This window comes from Somniosus microcephalus, chromosome 11, assembly GCF_052327205.1.
Source record: "Somniosus microcephalus isolate GS21.2 chromosome 11, FLI_Smic_1.0, whole genome shotgun sequence".
Lineage (NCBI taxonomy): Eukaryota > Metazoa > Chordata > Chondrichthyes > Squaliformes > Somniosidae > Somniosus > Somniosus microcephalus.
The window spans coordinates 12,092,474-12,111,359 of NC_140997.1; the positions used below are offsets into that span (position 1 = coordinate 12,092,474).

At 49.1% G+C, this 18,886-nt stretch overlaps 2 protein-coding genes across 3 annotated transcripts in view; both read right to left on the reverse strand.

The window, feature by feature from the left end:
* Positions 1–18,886, reverse strand: part of LOC147110321 (protein ELFN1-like) — a 165,459-nt gene that overhangs the window by 104,054 nt on the left and 42,519 nt on the right. The window lies entirely within an intron of this gene.
* The window catches only part of LOC147110322 (protein ELFN1-like), a 122,603-nt gene that overhangs the window by 61,196 nt on the left and 42,521 nt on the right, over positions 1–18,886 (reverse strand). The window contains exon 2 of one of the 2 annotated variants that reach the window (XM_086000218.1): positions 3,667–3,893. The exons of the other annotated variant lie outside the window; for it this stretch is intronic. The gene's annotated coding sequence lies outside the window, so the exon portion shown is untranslated. The remainder of the gene's footprint in view (positions 1–3,666; positions 3,894–18,886) is intronic. 2 annotated transcript variants of the gene reach the window in all.

The window sequence follows — 18,886 nt, forward strand, 5'->3', positions numbered from 1 at the left end:
GGATACGTCCAACCAGAGTTGGTAACCCTAAGTGGAAGCCATGATCACACGGCAGCCTAGTCACACAACGCACAGTTCAGGTCAGTCAGCAAACTGCACCAGGACTCCAGGTTTCTCACGGTTAGAGGCTTAAGCGACTGCCCTTCTTCTGCACTTTAGTTTGTGGGGCAGCATAGAATCATACAGCACAGAAGGAGGCCATTCAGCCCATCCTACTTGTGCCGGCTCTTTGAAAGAGCTCTCCATTTAGTCCCACTACCCTCATTATTTCCCCATAGTCCTACAAAAAAAAAGATTTTTAATTAAAAGATTCGATTCCCTTTTGAAAGTTACTATTGAATCTGCTTCCACCACCTATTCAGGCAGCACAATCCAGATCACAACTCGCTGAGTAAAAAAATGTCTCCTCATCTCTCCCCTGGCTTTTTTGACAATTATTTGAAATCTGGGTCCTCTGGTTGCCAACCCTCCTGCCAGTGGAAACAGTTTCTCGCTATTTACTCTATCAAAACACTTCCTAATTTCAAACACCTCTATTAAATCTCCCCTTAACCTTTCCTCTGCTCTAAGGAGAACAACCTCAGCTTCTCCAGTTTCTCCACATAACTGAAGTCCTTCATCCCTGGTATCGTTTCTAGTCAATCTCCTCTGCACCCTCTCCAAGGTCTTGATGTTTCTTTGGATGTTTGGGCAATGCAATTATTGTCGATAACAGTAGAAAATAACAATTACTTTCTTAGTGTAAACGGACATGAGGAGACCCCAGGGCATGTGACGGGGGCGGGGGGAGAGGAGGAGAATGTGGCCTAAATACAAAAGGATGGACAGCTGACAAAAATACAGTTGCAGCTTTTTATTCTGTACGAGGTACCGAGGGAGGCCTCAGACAAGGGCTTTATTCAATAATCCAATAACTGAAAATCTATTGCAGACAGAGAGAGACTGAGAAAGACAGAGAGTGACAGAGCATGATAGAGTGTGACAGAGAGAGACAGAGAGTGACACAGCGACGGATAAAGAAACTGATACAATGACAGAGAGCAACCGTGTCAGAGACACAGTACCAGGCAGAGACAGACACAATGACAGACAAGCAGGCAGACAGATGGCTGGGAATAGTGAGGAGCCCTTTTGGACCTCACTAAGTGTATTTTTGTCAAGTGGATCAAAGTGATCCAGTTCAATGACTTAAGGCAGGTTGTCACCATGATTATCGGCAAAATGTCACATTAGTGTGAGAGCTGAAAGAGAAAGAGACAGAGGAAAAGAGAGAGATAGCGATAAAGAGGGAGCGAGACAGAGAAAGAGACACAGAAAGAGAGTGAGAAAGAGTGAGACAGCAAGTGAGACAGAGAGAGTGAGAGAGTGAGACAAGAGTGAGTGAGACGGAGAGAGTGAGACAAGAGTGAGTGAGACACGAGAGAGTGAGAAAAACATAATATAAATTTCATGCCAGATTCAGAATGGCATCATTATGATCACCTAAGCTGGTGCCAGGCTTCCTCCATCCGTGAGTTGGTATTTTTACTTCACACACAGTGAGCTACCCGGGCGGCCGAGTCCCCACACAATGAACAAAGAACAAGGTAGCCGGCGAGGTATTGCACCACCGCTGGGGTTTGAAGTGTTTGAGCTACTAAAGCTCGTCAGCTTCAAGGTATACTGCTAACGTACCATGGGACCTTACAGAACTTCCAGATTGTCCTCAGCATACTTTGCAGGATGTCTGACTCGAGAGCGCTGACGTTTGCAGCATCGAGGTGCCAGAGCCCAGGTGCCAAACTGGTCCTTTCTGCAGCACGGGAGAGGGGGCAACGTCCCAGACAACAAACCTTCAGCGTATGTCTGGAACTGGACAGGCATGCGGTCCACAGACATGTAACAGCAATAATAAACACAGTAAAGGGAATATCTATGTATCAACTAACATTATCGCAAGGAATCGGAAACATAGCACCTACTAAAGCTTGCAATAAAACTGTCAATCTTCCTTACTGGTGGGTGGATGGCATGTGTCACAGGCATAATTGGTTTGATGGACAGCTGTCAATCTGATCGGGGCTCACTGCTCAACAGCCCCATGACCTCAGTGTCAACAAGGGAGAAACTGTAAGGGTCAGGCGGCTGTGGGAATTATTATTTTAGCAAAAGTGCTTTGCCATGTCAATCGGACATAGCTCGAGATTTATGGGGTTACAATCCGATGAATCGCTGCGCGCTAAATAATTGGGAGTCAAGTTGGAGCCTGCAAAAAAGCTACATTAAAATCAGGAGGCACTCCCGTCAATCACCAGTCCATCATCTGAAGCAAACGCAACCCGTCAAACGTCTTTGACCGACAAGAGTTAAAATAAGTGAATATGCGCTCTTGATAAATCCCCCCCAGTCAATAGTGCTTTATCCCATAGCTTCCTGCCAGGCTCAATCTGATGGAACGTGGGTTCCCGTCTGGTTTCGAGGGTCAGGACACTTGCCAACTCGAGTTGTGGTTGATAAAAATAGAAACCTCAATGGGGTAAATGTGCGATATATAGGAGCCTCTCTCTCCTGTTGATGGAGTGGCTCATTCTCAACCTCAGTACCACCATTCTGCCAGCCAAGGCTAGCCCGCACTGCAGCAGAGGCCACCACCTGTGGCACCACCAAGCTCTCCTGCTTCCCTGTGGTCAGTCCTGTTGGGCGGGCACACAGTAAGTACGTGCAAATGAGGGAGATAACCTTGCCTCCGCCCTATTTCTCCGCCCATTTGCACTCTTGGAATGCTGGGCGCAGAAAGCCGCCAGTGTGCAGAGACTGGCGAGGGGGCAGCCCAGGGGAGAGGGGGCCTATGCAAGGAGGCTGGAAGAAGGGCTATGCTTGGGCCTCATTAGTGAACATGCAGCTGGGCGGTCACCTTTTTCTGCCTCAGCTGCCCCCACCCCACCCCCTAAGGATTACCGCAGCAAGTCTCTGCCCCCTTACTGGGGAAAATCACCGCCTGAGGCTGGGGAGCCTCTCTCCTGTATGTAGATGACCTCCTGTGTTGAATAGCTTCAAATTGGGGTCCGAATATTCAGCAGGGAGGGAGCAGTTTTCTCCAACTTTCTGCCCTACCCTACTGAAGGAGATCATGCTCTCCGCCCTCCGGCACCTCACCCAAGAAGCCATTGTTCCTGCGACAGACCTTGAGGTGGACATCACAGTTGAGCCCAATTCTGCCCTCACCTGCCAATTCTGCCCTCACCTGACGCCTGCACACTCACGCTTTCCAGGCGCACCTTGTAGCAAAGTTGACTGGATAAGGAGGTTTTTTTCCCCCTCCTCCCCTCACCCTCCCAGGGGTGCTGAGGCTAATTGTGGCAATCCAACCTCTGCCCCAGCTGAGATCAGCTACCCAAGAGTTTGAACCCTAGGGTTTCCTGGTTTCTAGGGCTTTGTTCCACGGGGGGCTGTGCATTTACCCATTGAGCTAAGAGGAGCGCAGCATCAGTTTTGTGGATCAATAATCACTTACATTACAATCTAGATGATGCCTTAAAAATGACTCGCACACAATCAGGAGCATTAGGGAAACATGATGGGTTCTCATGGAAACTGATTATATTTGTATAATTTCTGTGGAATAGGCCCAATCCCAAACTTTAAAATAGGCAAAGCAAAGAAATTAAAAGAAAAATTTGGACTTACCGTTTGAATTTCGTTGTCCAATTGTAGATCACACTTTTAAAATGGCTTGTCGTCAGAATGAAAATGGCTGTAAATCTCCAAAATGCACCAATAAACTCAAATGAAATGGCTGTTGCATCACTCAAAATGGCTGCCGCATCACTCAAAATGGCTGCCGCATCACTCAAAATGGCTGCCGCATCACTCAAAATGGCTGCTGCATCACTCAAAATGGCTGCCTGCCCCGTCTACACAAATTAAAAGGCGAAAGTAAGATCCGATGCACCTGCCAGTTATCGCTTCAGCTCCGGTCTGTGCTGCAGCCTCCATCGATGCAGCCTTTGATTTTTGGCCTCGATTGTCAATTAGCCTGCCATGTGCCAATGAAAATTGGAATTCTAAATTTAGGTCAAGAGTGAGCCAATAAATCACAGGCCAACCTAACAGATCTGATTCCTAAATGCAATGATGCTTAACACAAGGCTTGAATGCAAGGACCATTCTCCATGAGGGATAGAGTTGCCAACGCTCCAGCATTGCCCTGGAATCTCCATTAATTAACGATTAATCTCCAGGACACTGCTGCGAGCAACACCCGGGAGGAAAATCATAGGAGCGTTAAACAAATTGTGCGTTTTATTCATTTTTTTTGAACACTTTTGTTTATCAGTTATAAAAATACGGGAGATGTGAAAAAATGCTGTTTGACTAACAGTCAAGAACCATCCCATTGGGTAAGGAAAAGTCTGTTCGCTTTTCAATTGGTGTGAGAAGGCGAGATGGACGTGTTGGACGACCGATAGCGGACTCATGGGGGTGGGGGGGGGGGGGGGCAGAGCGGTAGGAGGCGGGAGTTCATGTGATGAAATCTCCTGGAATACTTCCAACCAGAGTTGGCAACCCTAATGAGGGGGGTGAGGATGTAGTGGCAATGCATTTGCTATCAGTTTTGTTGGTGAAAATATTTGTACTGTGCAGAACTGCAACGGCACCCGCTCACCGGCACAATCGATAAATAGCGGATTTCCGTGCTGGGGTACAATCTTCTTTGAGCGTTACTGGAGTGATCAATGCAGTGCTACGGGTGGCAATTCTGCAGCGGTGGGAAGACTCCAAGTTCAGATCGAAGGCTTCCTGTGGTTAGTGCTGCCACGTATCTCTCTGGTTTTGGACAGGATAGCTTCTGTTTTTGAGTATTATGCCCAGAAATTCCTAGGGTGAAAACCAGGCACCAAAAGGTCTGATTTTCTAATTTTTTTAAATACCCCTTTTATTTTCCGACTTCCCACAGTGAACTCCAGGACTGGTTCTGATCTCCTGAGGGGGGGAGAGAGGAATTTTTGAGATTTTTTTTCCTTTTTCATCTTGGGTGTTTGTCTGTTTCTTTTGCCTCTCCCAGGGGAATTACATGGCTGCGGGGGACAGGAGGGTGGGAACTGTCTAGGCACGATGGTCCGCGCATCATGATGCGGGGCAGGCTTGATGGACCTGCTGGTCATTTTCCGCCCATCAATTTCGTTCTGTATCTCATGATGTGGAGGCTCTGGCTGAACATTCAACATCAATAAAACATCAGAACTCAAGGCGTGATCATCCCTGATCTTTTTGGGCCATGCTAACACTGCATGAGGGAGATGTTTTGCTCCCCAGTGGATGGCCAGATGTGTTTTCATCTTGTTCTCCTCTCCTTGAAGCAGCAACACATGAAAACAAAAAATAAACTTAAATTGAAATAAATAAGATGTCACGGACCCCACTTCTTGCTGTTCTGTCGAAGGTTCCCGATCCCAGCATTTGAAATTGGAACCTGAGGCGCCTTGCTAGAAAGTTAGGGCTGGTTTCCAGCCTGCCCTCTTGACCAGGGAAATAGCCCCGTAGTGGGGGAGGGGGGTGGGGGGAAGAGGTATATGATAACAAAAAATCTACTGAATCATTCCTCACAAAATTAAAATTGCTTCCTGATTAGATTTTGCCAAAATATTCCTCTGGCTTGAATCACAAACAGTTGGGTTTAGGTCATTGAGCAAGAGGCAGCCTCTCAGGTATTTGTCAAGGTACTGCGAAGGCCACGACCAAAGTCCTCACACACAGGTGGGAACTCAAAACGTGGAATACTGAACTAGAGCATATATAGGATGTTCTACATTCAGCACACAGCGAGCGTTTAAACTGGCACCAGGAGTAAATGTGATGCAATATCAGAAGTGCCCCAGAATCAAGTCCGCAGACGGTTATTTGGGACGCCTCTGCCCAGATCGAGCCTCGACAGTAATTGGCCCGATGTGCTTTATTAATGTGCAGTCCTTAAAGGGTTAAATTGTGCCTATATTTATTTATAAAAGCAACACCAACAGCCCCAGAGCCTCAATGTAACTTTGCACTTGATAACTAACATTGAGCGTTTTTCAGACACGTGTACCTCCCCAGAGACCAGTCAGATGGATTATGAACATTCCACAATCACGGCATGGACTGACTCACTGGATGATGGCTCCTTCCCTCTATAATTTCCGTCGGCAATTGGGACAGGTCATGGAGTGACTCACTGGGTTCTAGAAGTGATTCTGCAATCGTCTTCTCCCAATGGGAGGCCGCACTTGAAGGCAATGTGGGTCACAGATTGGGCTTCATCGTAACTTTCATCCCCCAACCCACGCTCCCCGTGAGTACAGCTCCCCTCCGGGAATATCGGATTAGGGAATCACTCCTTATACCTCCCGCTCCAGAACCTGAAGCTCTCTTCCCTCCTCAACACCCAGCAGTTCTTTTTTTTACTCTCACCATTTTGCCTTCATCTGTTGTTTAAGTTACTCCCTCCTCCTCCACGGTTGGCTTTCTCTTTGTCATACAAAATTCTCCAATTCTCCTTAACCCCCAAATCCTCATTTTCACCTCTTTGTAGAGGCTTTGATTTTCTTCACTTGCTGTGTCGTATCTTTTCTTTTCTGTTGTTGTCTCAGAACGTTCAACTTTGACTTAACCTTCGCTTAGTGACTATTTTTCATGTCCGATATATTTTCCTACACTGCAGAGCAGCCCAGTGAAGAGGTAGGGTTGGTTAATATTGACCATTGCTCTGCCTGGCTCTGATGAGTTGCCTCTCACACAACACCCCTAGTTGTAGGTAGCATGCCATTGTCTACTAACAAATCTTTAGCCTCGAGAGCCCCTCGCACCCCCCCCCCCCCCCCATTTGCAACTCTCTGTTAGAGGAAGTGGTTTCTGAAGATAGATAGTGCAAGCTTGAAAAAACCGGCCAAAGTATTTCAACATCAGTACTTCATGGCTTCAGGGCTTTTCATCAGTTTCAAGTACCTGCCTACCTGCCACAAGAGTCAAAGCCACTCCAGAAGAATATTTAAAAATTAAATTATTAAATGCATCATAACTGGTGCTGTGGAGCCTGTTAATCTGTTTGATGTAAGTGGGTGTTAATGAGATCAACATGTGCCCCACTGAAAGAGAGAGCTTGAACTCTGCTCTTTATTATCAGACTGAGCACCTCCTCACAGAACCTGGAGGGCACTCAGTCACCAGTGATTCTCTGGCACAAATACACACCTAAATGCTATTTATATACAGTTTATTTTTAATCAGCACAAAGCTGAAGGTGTGAATGACTTGACAATGAACTTTTAACACCCTCAGAATACACAGGCGCGTGAGGAGCTCAGACCGTTGCAATCTCTCTTCTTTCTTTACTTTCTCTGCAACATCCTCTTTATTGTGGCTGATACTTTGGTTTCCATCAGTTTATTTATTTTTTGTCCCTCTAATTTTTTCCACTCTTCTACTGAAGGCACGGACTCATGCTGGGCTACAGCCCCTTTGGTACTTTGTCCTAGTGGCCATTGTTCATGTGTGAGCCTAGACAATGAGAGTTTGTAGGCTATTCAACTACGGGGGCATCACAGTGCCCAATCCTATCCTCACCAAATGTCCAGACACATGCACTTTCCAATAGGGGGGACAATGAATAGCAATCAGTAATGGAATCCTGACTTGTTACCCACCTTCTGCTTCTCTAGCCTAGTGTTGTTGAAGCAAACTATGGAAGCCATTTTGTTACTCAGGCTAAGAATAGATAACTCAGCACTGGCCAGGCATTGCACTCAGAATCTGCCTGGTCGCTCTGGCTCAATTCCAACACTGGATGGCAAGTTTACCAAGTTGAGCCCCTTTCATTAATACACCCTGGGTGGGTAAGGGAGGGTCGAGTCAGTGGCTAATGCAAGTGGGCAAAGAGAATGCGGGTATGGTCAGTGCGGGTATGCTGAGGTGAAAAGCGCTGGGATAGTCATTATTCTTCATGGAGATCATGGAATGACTTGATGAGATTTGAGAAGTAACAGGAGCCTGTCCAATATCTTCCCTCTCCACACCATTTAATGTCACATTCACCGTTGCCAACGTAAGTTAACTGAGTTTCAAATTAATTCACTGTGCGTGAAACACTTTAAGGTGGTTGAGAGATGTGATAAGGTGCTATATAAATGCAAATTTGTCTTTAAATATTCTCATTCTTCAAATGCCCTTGAGATTAGTGTGACTGTCTTGAACGGGTATGAGTTATTTCATATTATATACAGCATAAATGGTTTGGTGCAAATTCCCTTTGGAAACGCTTATTCAAACAATTCTATTTTCATTTCTTTTATGTAATGAGTATTCCTGGGGAATGGTTGAAGACCCCTGGCACAGGACACCAGCAAGGATGTAAAGGGTAGGAGGGCAATGAGATGGATCAAGGAGTCATGGTTAGGTTGGGCTTTAAAAGCCTCCAGATGGTGGGAAGGGAAGACTGAGGGAGGGGAAGGGATTCCACAGTTTGTTGGCTCTGAGTTGGCGCAGGAGACGGTGCATTGAGTCTTAGTTTCAGGGTAGTTGTTCAGTGTTGTTCTAGGATGTCAATTACAGTAATAACATTCAACGGTGATAAAATATCTTTTTAGGACAATGACTGAAAGCTACATAGAATTTACAGCACAGAAACAGGCCATTCGGCCCAACTGGTCTATGCCGGTGTTTATGCTCCACACGAGCCTCCGCCCACCCCTCATGTTTATCTGGCGTCCCCTTAAATACATCTCTGCTATTCGCCTCAACTACTCCCTGTGGTAGCGAGCTCCACATTCTCACCACTCTCTGGGTAAAGAAGTTTCTCCTGAATTCCCGACTGAAGTTATTAGTAATTCTCTTATATTGATGACCCCTAGTTTTGGACTGCCCAGCACGTGGAAAGTTCTTTCTCATGAATGATGAATGACAATTATTTCAAGTAGGCAACAGGATTCATTAAATACAAAGCAAAAGCACCCTCGGGGTAGTAGTGATGACAGCAGAGTGTTATACCCAGGTAACCTTGTGGCTAGTCTAACATGGGGCCTAGGCTCGCTGCCACTGATCTTCCGGCAGATCCGAGACGGGCGGAAGTGGGAAGCAACTCGGGGCTGGTCTCCGCCTCCCAACCTTTTCCCATCTGTCAGTCCTGCCTGGGGGGCACATGGTAAACATATGCAAATGAGGGAAACCTTGGCTCCACCCCGTTTCTCCACCTATTTCCACTCTTGGGAAGCTGGGCGCAGGAAGCCGCCTGTTTGGCCCTGGCACCCGGTGCACAGAGATTGGCGGTGCGGGGCCGCCGGGGCATGAAGGGAAGGGGGGAGGGGCCTGTGCAAGGAGCCCTGGAGTAGGCCCATGCGTGGGCCTCATTAGTGAAATGAAAAATGGTTTAAGTTCAAAAAATGTTTTTAAACAGGCAGTTGGCCGGCCACCTATTTCTGTCTCAGCTGCCCCCCCACCTCCCGCCCCCGCCCCGAGGATTACTACCCAAGTAATCTTGTGGCTACTCTAATATGGGGCTCTGCCCCCTTGTTGGGTCAATTTCCCTGGCTGAGGCTGAGGAGCCTGTCACCCCTATGTGAATGACCATTGGGCCGAAAATACGGCCAGGGTCAGTGGGGCATCTCTGGGGTGGGTGGGGGCCCTGCTGTTCTGGAAATGTGCCTTCATTGGAGAGGGAGGGCAAAAAAAGGCAGCAATTATTGTCAGTTAGGAGCTCCAGATTTTCCTGGTCCTTAGTTGAAGTATTATATCACCAGAAATACCCAGAATCCAGCTATCAATCTCACTCCATCACAACCTTTTTGGTTTCGTAATATTTTATTGACATTTTATAGTCAGTGCTCCTCTGAACTTTCTTCTCTTATTCTTCCTAAGCTCCAAGTGTGACATCCTATTCATTTTTTGTCCCCTCTACGTTAACTGTGTTGACATCAAGTCTCGTTGGACTACCTCCTTGTTTTACAGAATCTCAAAGGTAGGCAGTCCCTGACGTACGTTAGTTTTCTTTCCTCCTACCTTCTCTGGTCAGATGTCCCTCTGTACTGCACCCTACCTTCCTCTGGTCAGCTGTCCCTCTGTACTGCCCCCTACCTTCCTCTGGTCAGATGTCCCTCTGTACTGCCCCCTCCCTTCCTCTGGTCAGCTGTCCCTCTGTACTGCCCCCTCCCTTCCTCTGGTCAGATGTCCCTCTGTACTGCCCCCTCCCTTCCTCTGGTCAGATGTCCCTCTGCACTGCCCCCTACCTTCCTCTGGTCAGCTGTCCCTCTGTACTGCCCCCTCCCTTCCTCTGGTCAGATGTCTCTCTGTACTGCCCCCTCCCTTCCTCTGGTCAGATGTCCCTCTGTACTGCCCCCTCCCTTCCTCTGGTCAGATGTCCCTCTGTACTGCCCCCTCCCTTCCTCTGGTCAGATGTCCCTCTGTACTGCCCCCTCCCTTCCTCTGGTCAGATGTCCCTCTGTACTGCCCCCTACCTTCCTCTGGTCAGATGTCCCTCTGTACTGCCTCCTACCTTCCTCTGGTCAGATGTCCCTCTGTACTGCCCCCTACCTTCCTCTGGTCAGATGTCCCTCTGTATGGCCCCCTACCTTCCTCTGGTCAGCTGTCCCTCTGTACTGCCCCCTACCTTCCTCTGGTCAGATGTCCCTCTGTACTGCCCCCTACCTTCCTTTGGTCAGATGTCCCTCTGTACTGCACCTTCCCTTCCTCTGGTCAGATGTCTCTCTGTACTGCCCCCTCCCTTCCTCTGGTCAGATGTCCCTCTGTACTGCCCCCTCCCTTCCTCTGGTCAGATGTCCCTCTGTACTGCCCCCTCCCTTCCTCTGGTCAGATGTCCCTCTGTACTGCCCCCTCCCTTCCTCTGGTCAGATGTCCCTCTGTACTGCCCCCTACCTTCCTCTGGTCAGCTGTCCCTCTGTACTGCCCCCTACCTTCCTCTGGTCAGCTGTCCCTCTGTACTGCCCCCTACCTTCCTCTGGTCAGCTGTCCCTCTGTACTGCCCCCTACCTTCCTCTGGTCAGCTGTCCCTCTGTACTGCCCCCTACCTTCCTCTGGTCAGCTGTCCCTCTGTACTGCCCCCTACCTTCCTTTGGTCAGATGTCCCTCTGTACTGCCCCCTACCTTCCTCTGGTCAGATGTCCCTCTGTATGGCCCCCTACCTTCCTCTGGTCAGCTGTCCCTCTGTACTGCCCCCTACCTTCCTCTGGTCAGATGTCCCTCTGTACTGCACCCTCCCTTCCTCTGGTCAGATGTCCCTCTGTACTGCACCCTCCCTTCCTCTGGTCAGCTGTCCCTCTGTATTGCAGGGGCTCTGACACAAATTTTCAGAACTTCTCTGGCCACAGGGGATGTGCCAGAGGACTGGAGAACAGCTAATATAGTACCATTATTCAAGAAGGGTAGTAGGGATAAACCAGGGAATTACAGGCCAGTGAGCCTAACATCAGTGGTAGGGAAATTATTGGAAAAAATTCTGAGGGACAGAATTGGTCTCCACTTGGAGAGGCAGGGATTAATTAGGGATAGCCAGCATGGCTTTGTCAAGGGAAGATCATGTCTGACCAATTTGATTGAATTTTTCGAGGGGGTGACTAGGTGTGTGGATGAGGGTAGTGCAGTGGATGTGGTTTACATGGATTTCAGTAAGGCTTTTGATAAAGTCCTGCATAGGAGACTGGTCAGGAAGGTAAGAGCCCATGGGATCCAGGGTGCCTTGGCACATTGGATCCAAAACTGGCTTAGTGGCAGAAGGCAGAGGGTGATGGTGGAAGGTTGTTTTTGTGACTGGAAGCCTGTGTCCAGTGGGGTACCGCAGGGATCGGTGCTGGGTCCCTTGCTGTTTGTGGTCCACATTAATGATTTGGATGTGAATGTAAAAGGTATGATCAGTAAGTTTGCAGATGACACGAAAATTGGTGGGGTGGTAAATAGCGAGGCGGGAAGCCTCAGGCTACAGGACGATATAGATGGGTTGGTCAGATGGGCGGAACAGTGGCAAATGGAATTTAACCCTGAAAAGTGTGAGGTGATGCATTTTGGACGGACTAACAAGGCAAGGGAATACACAATGAATGGTAAGACCCTAGGAAAGACAGAGGACCAGAGGGACCTTGGTGTGCATGTACATAGATCCCTGAAGGCAGCAGAACAGGTGGATAAGGTGGTTAAAAAGGCATATGGGATACTTGCCTTCATTAGCCGAGGCATAGAATATAAGAGCAGGGAGGTTATGATGGAGCTGTACAAAACGCTGGTAAGGCCACAGCTGGAGTACTGTGTGCAGTTCTGGTCGCCACACTATAGGAAGGATGTGATTGCCTTGGAGAGGGTGCAGAGGAGATATACCAGGATGTTACCTGGGCTGGAGCGCTTCAGCTATGAAGAAAGACTGGACAGGCTGGGGTTGTTTTCCTTGGAGCAGAGAAGGCTGAGGGGGGACCTGATTGAGGTATACAAAATTATGAGGGGCATAGATAGGGTGGATAGAAAGGAACTTTTCCCCTTAGTAGAGGGGTCAATAACAAGGGGGCATAGATTCAAGGTAAGGGGCAGGAGGTTTAGAGGGGATTTGAGGAAAAACTTTTTCACCCAGAGGGTGGTTGGAATCTGGAACTCACTGCCTGAAAGGGTGGTAGAGGCAGGAACCCTCACAACATTCAAGAAGCATTTGGATGAGCACTTGAAATGCCATAGCATACAAGGCTTCGGACCAAATGCTGGAAAATGGGATTAGATTAGATAGGGCTTGATGGCCGGCGCGGACGCTATGGGCCGAAGGGCCTCTTTCTGTGCTGTATAACTCTATGACTCTATGCCCCCTCCCTTCCTCTGGTCAGATGTCCCTCTGTACTGCACCCTCCCTTCCTCTGGTCAGATGTCCCTCTGTACTGCACCCTCCCTTCCTCTGGTCAGATGTCCCTCTGTACTGCCCCCTACCTTCCTCTGGCCAGATGTCCCTCTGTACTGCCCCCTCCCTTCTTCTGGTCAGATATCCCTCTGTACTGCCCCCTCCCTTCCTCTGGTCAGATGTCCCTCTGTACTGCACCCTCCCTTCCTCTGGTCAGATATCCCTCTGTACTGCCCCCTCCCTTCCTCTGGTCAGATGTCCCTCTGTACTGCACCCTCCCTTCCTCTGGTCAGATATCCCTCTGTACTGCCCCCTCCCTTCCTCTGGTCAGATGTCCCTCTGTACTGCCCCCTCCCTTCCTCTGGTCAGATATCCCTCTGTACTGCCCCCTACCTTCCTCTGGTCAGATATCCCTCTGTACTGCCCCCTACCTTCCTCTGGTCAGATGTCCCTCTGTACTGCCCCCTACCTTCCTTTGGTCAGATGTCCCTCTGTACTGCCCCCTCCCTTCCTCTGGTCAGATATCCCTCTGTACTGCCCCCTACCTTCCTCTGGTCAGATGTCCCTCTGTACTGCACCCTCCCTTCCTCTGGTCAGATGTCCCTCTGTACTGCACCCTCCCTTCCTCTGGTCAGATGTCCCTCTGTACTGCCCCCTCCCTTCCTCTGGTCAGATGTCCCTCTGTACTGCACCCTCCCTTCCTCTGGTCAGATGTCCCTCTGTACTGCCCCCTACCTTCCTCTGGCCAGATGTCCCTCTGTACTGCCCCCTACCTTCCTCTGGTCAGATATCCCTCTGTACTGCCCCCTCCCTTCCTCTGGTCAGATGTCCCTCTGTACTGCCCCCTACCTTCCTCTGGTCAGATGTCCCTCTGTACTGCCCCCTACCTTCCTCTGGTCAGATGTCCCTCTGTACTGCGCCCTACCTTCCTCTGGTCAGATGTCCCTCTGTACTGCCCCCTACCTTCCTTTGGTCAGATGTCCCTCTGTACTGCACCCTCCCTTCCTCTGGTCAGATGTCCCTCTGTACTGCCCCCTCCCTTCCTCTGGTCAGATGTCCCTCTGTACTGCCCTCTCTCTTCTTCTGGTCAGATGTCCCTCTGTACTGCGCCCTACCTTCCTCTGGTCAGATGTCCCTCTGTACTGCCCCCTACCTTCCTCTGGTCAGATGTCCCTCTGTACTGCCCCCTCCCTTCCTCTGGTCAGATGTCCCTCTGTACTGCCCCCTACCTTCCTCTGGTCAGATGTCCCTCTGTACTGCCCCCTCCCTTCCTCTGGTCAGATGTCCCTCTGTACTGCCCCCTCCCTTCCTCTGGTCAGATGTCCCTCTGTACTGCCCCCTACCTTCCTCTGGTCAGATGTCCCTCTGTACTGCGCCCTCCCTTCCTCTGGTCAGATGTCCCTCTGTACCGCCCCCTACCTTCCTCTGGTCAGATGTCCCTCTGTACTGCCCCCTACCTTCCTCTGGTCAGATGTCCCTCTGTACTGCACCCTCCCTTCCTCTGGTCAGATGTCCCTCTGTACTGCCCCCTCCCTTCTTCTGGTCAGATGTCCCTCTGTACTGCCCCCTACCTTCCTCTGGTCAGATGTCCCTCTGTACTGCCCCCTCCCTTCCTCTGGTCAGATGTCCCTCTGTACTGCCCCCTCCCTTCCTCTGGTCAGCTGTCCCTCTGTACTGCCCCCTCCCTTCCTCTGGTCAGATGTCCCTCTGTACTGCCCCCTACCTTCCTCTGGCCAGATGTCCCTCTGTACTGCCCCCTCCCTTCCTCTGGTCAGATGTCCCTCTGTACTGCCCCCTACCTTCCTCTGGTCAGATGTCCCTCTGTACTGCCCCCTACCTTCCTCTGGTCAGATGTCCCTCTGTACTGCCCCCTACCTTCCTCTGGTCAGATGTCCCTCTGTACTGCCCCCTCCCTTCCTCTGGTCAGATGTCCCTCTGTACTGCCCCCTACCTTCCTCTGGTCAGATGTCCCTCTTTACTGCCCCGTACCTCCCTCTGGTCAGTTGCCTCTATGTTGCCTACACAGCAGTAATAGACGTTCAACAAAGAGATCCAATTTAATCTCGACTGACAGCTGCACATTCATTGCACAAAATGGAGATACATTAAATAGACAAGCTGTAATGGGTCTAAGGAACACATTGATCACATTCAGCTGGTAGCAGAATACTGGACTAAAATGTGGACACAGAATAAAAAACCACAAGTGAAGGTTTACACTAAAGCGAATCACCGCAAGACATTTGGTTACATAACTGACAAACCTGAAGGAGGAATAAAGTTTGCTGAAATGACAAGGAGGTAGGAAACAGCATGGGAGCAGGAGGTAGGGAGATGTCAAGGGACAGGATTGAAAGAAGAAAAACAATATAATTGGGAAGCAAAGGACAGAGGGAGAGGAGGAATCAAAGACAAACACAGCAAGAGTATGGTGATTAGGAGAAGGATGATAAGAGTCAGGTGGACAGGATAGGCCAAGAGTCTCAGGGGGAATAGACCAGAGGTTAGGAATGAATACTTGAGAGAGCAGATCAATGTAAGTGCTTCACGGTTATCGAAAGCTAAACAAGAGCGCTTTCAGTGCAAAGCAAAGCCTCCAGCCTGTTCCACTCAAGCAAGCTAGCAAGGAAAGAAGGAAATGCATGGATCGGGACAACAGTGATGCCTCCCACTTTGTACAGTGTGGACAGTCGAAGACTGAAAATTTACAGGGCTATGGGGAAAGAGCAGGGAAATGGGACTGATCAGATAACTCATTGAAAGAGCCGGCACAGGCACAATGGGCCATATGGCCTCCTTTTGTGCTGTACGATTCTTTGATTCTAAGACGTTAAGAATAGAAATGTTATACTAGATGCATCAGATGACTGTTGATTACCATCTCGGCTGAGATTGGTCCTCACCGCGCTCTCTTAATTGTCCTCTAGTTTCCTGCCTTCCGCTCCTGAAGCTACCAGCACATGCTGGAGTACCAGGGATCCCTTAATGAATGGGAGGCTCCTGGTGTGGAGTTTCATCCACTGGGAGTATGATTTGGTGGAGAAAAAAAAGATCAGCCCTATGGTCCTGCAGGCATTGGCCACCTCTCAGGGCCAAAGTGCCCATTCGTCAATGGTAGACGTGGACAGCGAGTGTTAGCACGCTCTCTCACCACTGGAGAGCATATCCCACCCGAGCCCACCCCTGCCCTTGCTCACTGTCCACACACACACACTTTCCAGTGGGGATCAACAGAGAGCGATCAGGAAAAGGAACCCTGGCAGAATGCTGCTCTCCCCGCTCAGGGGGCTGAGGCCAAATATAGCGGGAGTAATTGTACATAGAATGACATAGAACGTACAGCACAGAAACAGGTCATTCAGCCCGCCTGGTCCACAGGAGCCTCCTCCCACCCTACTTCATCTCACCCTATCAGCATTGCTTTCTCCTTCATGTGCTTTTCCAGCTTTCCCTTAAATACATCTCTGCTCTTCGCCTCAATTACTCCCTGTGGGAGCGAGTTCCACATTCTCACCACTCTCTGGGTAAAGACGTTCCTCCTGAATTCCCCATTGGATTTATTAGTGACTATCTTATATTTATGGCCCCCTAGTTATGGTCTCCCCCACAAGTAGAAACATCTTCTCTGTGTCTCCCCTGTCAAACCCCTTCGTAATCTTAAAACCCTCGATCAGGTCACCCCTCAGTCCTCTCTTTTCTAGAGAAAAGAGTCCCGGCCTGTTCAATGTTTCCCGATAGGGTTATTTTTTGGCTTTGGCCAACCGTGTAAAGCGGGCGATATCGAATCAGCCGCCCATTATACATCGCTCCCGATTTTCATTCCCGTTGGCTTTTGCAGAAACAGGGATTTGGAAGTTTAATTCTGATTTTTTACATGTCTATTGTCCCTGTTGTTATGATTAACTGGTCATCTTTTGCTTGAGTCAGCTATTTCTTGCAGTCGCCTTGATATGGTTATTTAAAACAGGCAGAAGAACACAATGATTAATGTCCTGATCTAATGTTAGTAATTAACTCTGAGGCATGCATAGGTTGATGTGTGCATGTTTTTTTAAACCTGGTTCTGCGTTGTGGCTAAGCAATTGAGGAGTGGGTGCAAGCTGGGATTTTCCCCCTAACCGCCCTATTCCTCAATATGGAAACCACTTTAGGTTCAAAGGTCAGGCTGAATGGGATATGAGAGGAGGAGAAGGCCTTGTTTTTTGCAAAAGGTAAGTTGCCAGATATTGTAAACTTTAAGTGTGAACTATTTTTGAAGGCATGGAGGTGAAGTGCTGCATTTTGATTGGAAGAATAAGTTGAGGTAATATAAACTGAAGGGTAGAATTTTAAAGGGGGTGCAGGAACAGTGAGACCTGGGGGTTTATGTACACAGATCGTCGAAGGTGGCAGGGCATAGTTGATAAAGCTGTTAAATACGGGTTGCTTGGCTTTATAAGTAGAGGCGTAGAGTACAAAAGCAAGGAGGTTGTGCTAAACCTTTATGAAACACTGGTTAGGCCCCAACTGGAGTATTGTGTCCCTTTCTGGACACCACACTTTAGGAAGGATGTCAAGGCCTTGGAGAGGGTGCAGAGGAGATTTACCAGAATGGTACCAGGGATGAGGGACTTCAGTTATGTGGAGAGACTGGAGAAGCTAGAATTGTTCTCCTTAGAGCAGAGAAGGTTAAGGGGAGATTTAATAAAGGTGCTGAAAATTAGGAGGGGAAAACTCTGTTGAAGCGTCGACAACCAGCTCTTAGTAAGAAAAAATAAATTGCGCATGAAATCCCAGGAGGGTGGGTGGTGTGCGGGAGAGAGAAACCAAAATGTGGGGAAGAGAGCAGGAGACAGGGGTAAAGAGCTAGGCCAGGAATTACCTCGGAGATGTTCCCACTCTGTCGAACGTAAATCAGGGCAAACTCAATCTCCTGGACTAATTTCATCACCTAAGGGGTTTGGAGAGGAATTTTCTCGTTTTTTTCACCCCCTAATTGACCTGGGTTTTGTTTCTGGTTTTTTTTGCTTTTCCCGGGAGATTATACATTGGGTGGCGAATGTCTGTACCCTGATGGACAAGGCATCACAACTGCGTGGAACAGGCTGCAGGGACCAGGAGGTCTTTTCCTGTTCGTCAGTTTCTCCCGCCGTAGCCTTGCCGGAAGTGTGGTGGAAGCCTCAGCCTCAGTCAGTTGGAGAACTCTGCGTTCCTCCAACTCTGGCCTCTTGTTCATTACCCACTCCCTTCGCCCCACCATTGGCGGCCTTGCTTTCAGCTGTCTAGGCCCTAAGCTTTGGAATTCCCTCCCTAAACCTCTGCGCCTCTCTCTCCTCCTGTTAGGACGCTCCTTAAAACCTACCTCTTTGCCCTAATATCTCCTTGTTTGATAATCGTTCCTGTGAAGCACCTTGGGACGTTTTACTCTGTTAATGGTGCTGTATAATGCAAGTTGTAGTGGCTGTAAGCTGAGTTCCCAATGCACAGCGGGAGCCAGAACAGCTCTGAGGATATTCCTGGCCCAAATTTACATTTTCCTTATTCTGAAGAAGATTGGCAGGACCCAGCCATGGGAAGTGTGGACTCTGGTGAAGGTTCAAATAATTGGGGCACACGTTGAAAGGTGAGAAGTTAGGAGTATGAAGTGAGGTAATTTAAAAAAAACACAGGAACTTGCCATTCTCCTCCCCCCCTCCCACCACAAAAACATGACCCTAAATTGGGGTTGGGGTGTGTATGGCAAGTTGTGAAGGACTACAGGAAAGCATAGATGGTTTAGCAGGATATTGTTTCTGTATCCAGAATACAAAGGCAAAGAGGAAATGCTGAACTTATACAAGAGCTGAAGACCATGATGGAATAACCATATATAGGGCTGGATTTTCCCGTTTCCCACACACACGGTGCATGGGGGACTTGGGAGATGGTGGGAAGCCTGGATTTTCGGCATTCCCGACACACTGTGGAGGTCCGATCACCAACCCCGGGGCTGAGCCGCGATCCCCGGGGATGGGCGGAGTCCGATCCCTGACCTCGGGGCTGAGCCGCGATCCCCGGGGGTGGGGGTGGGGTCCG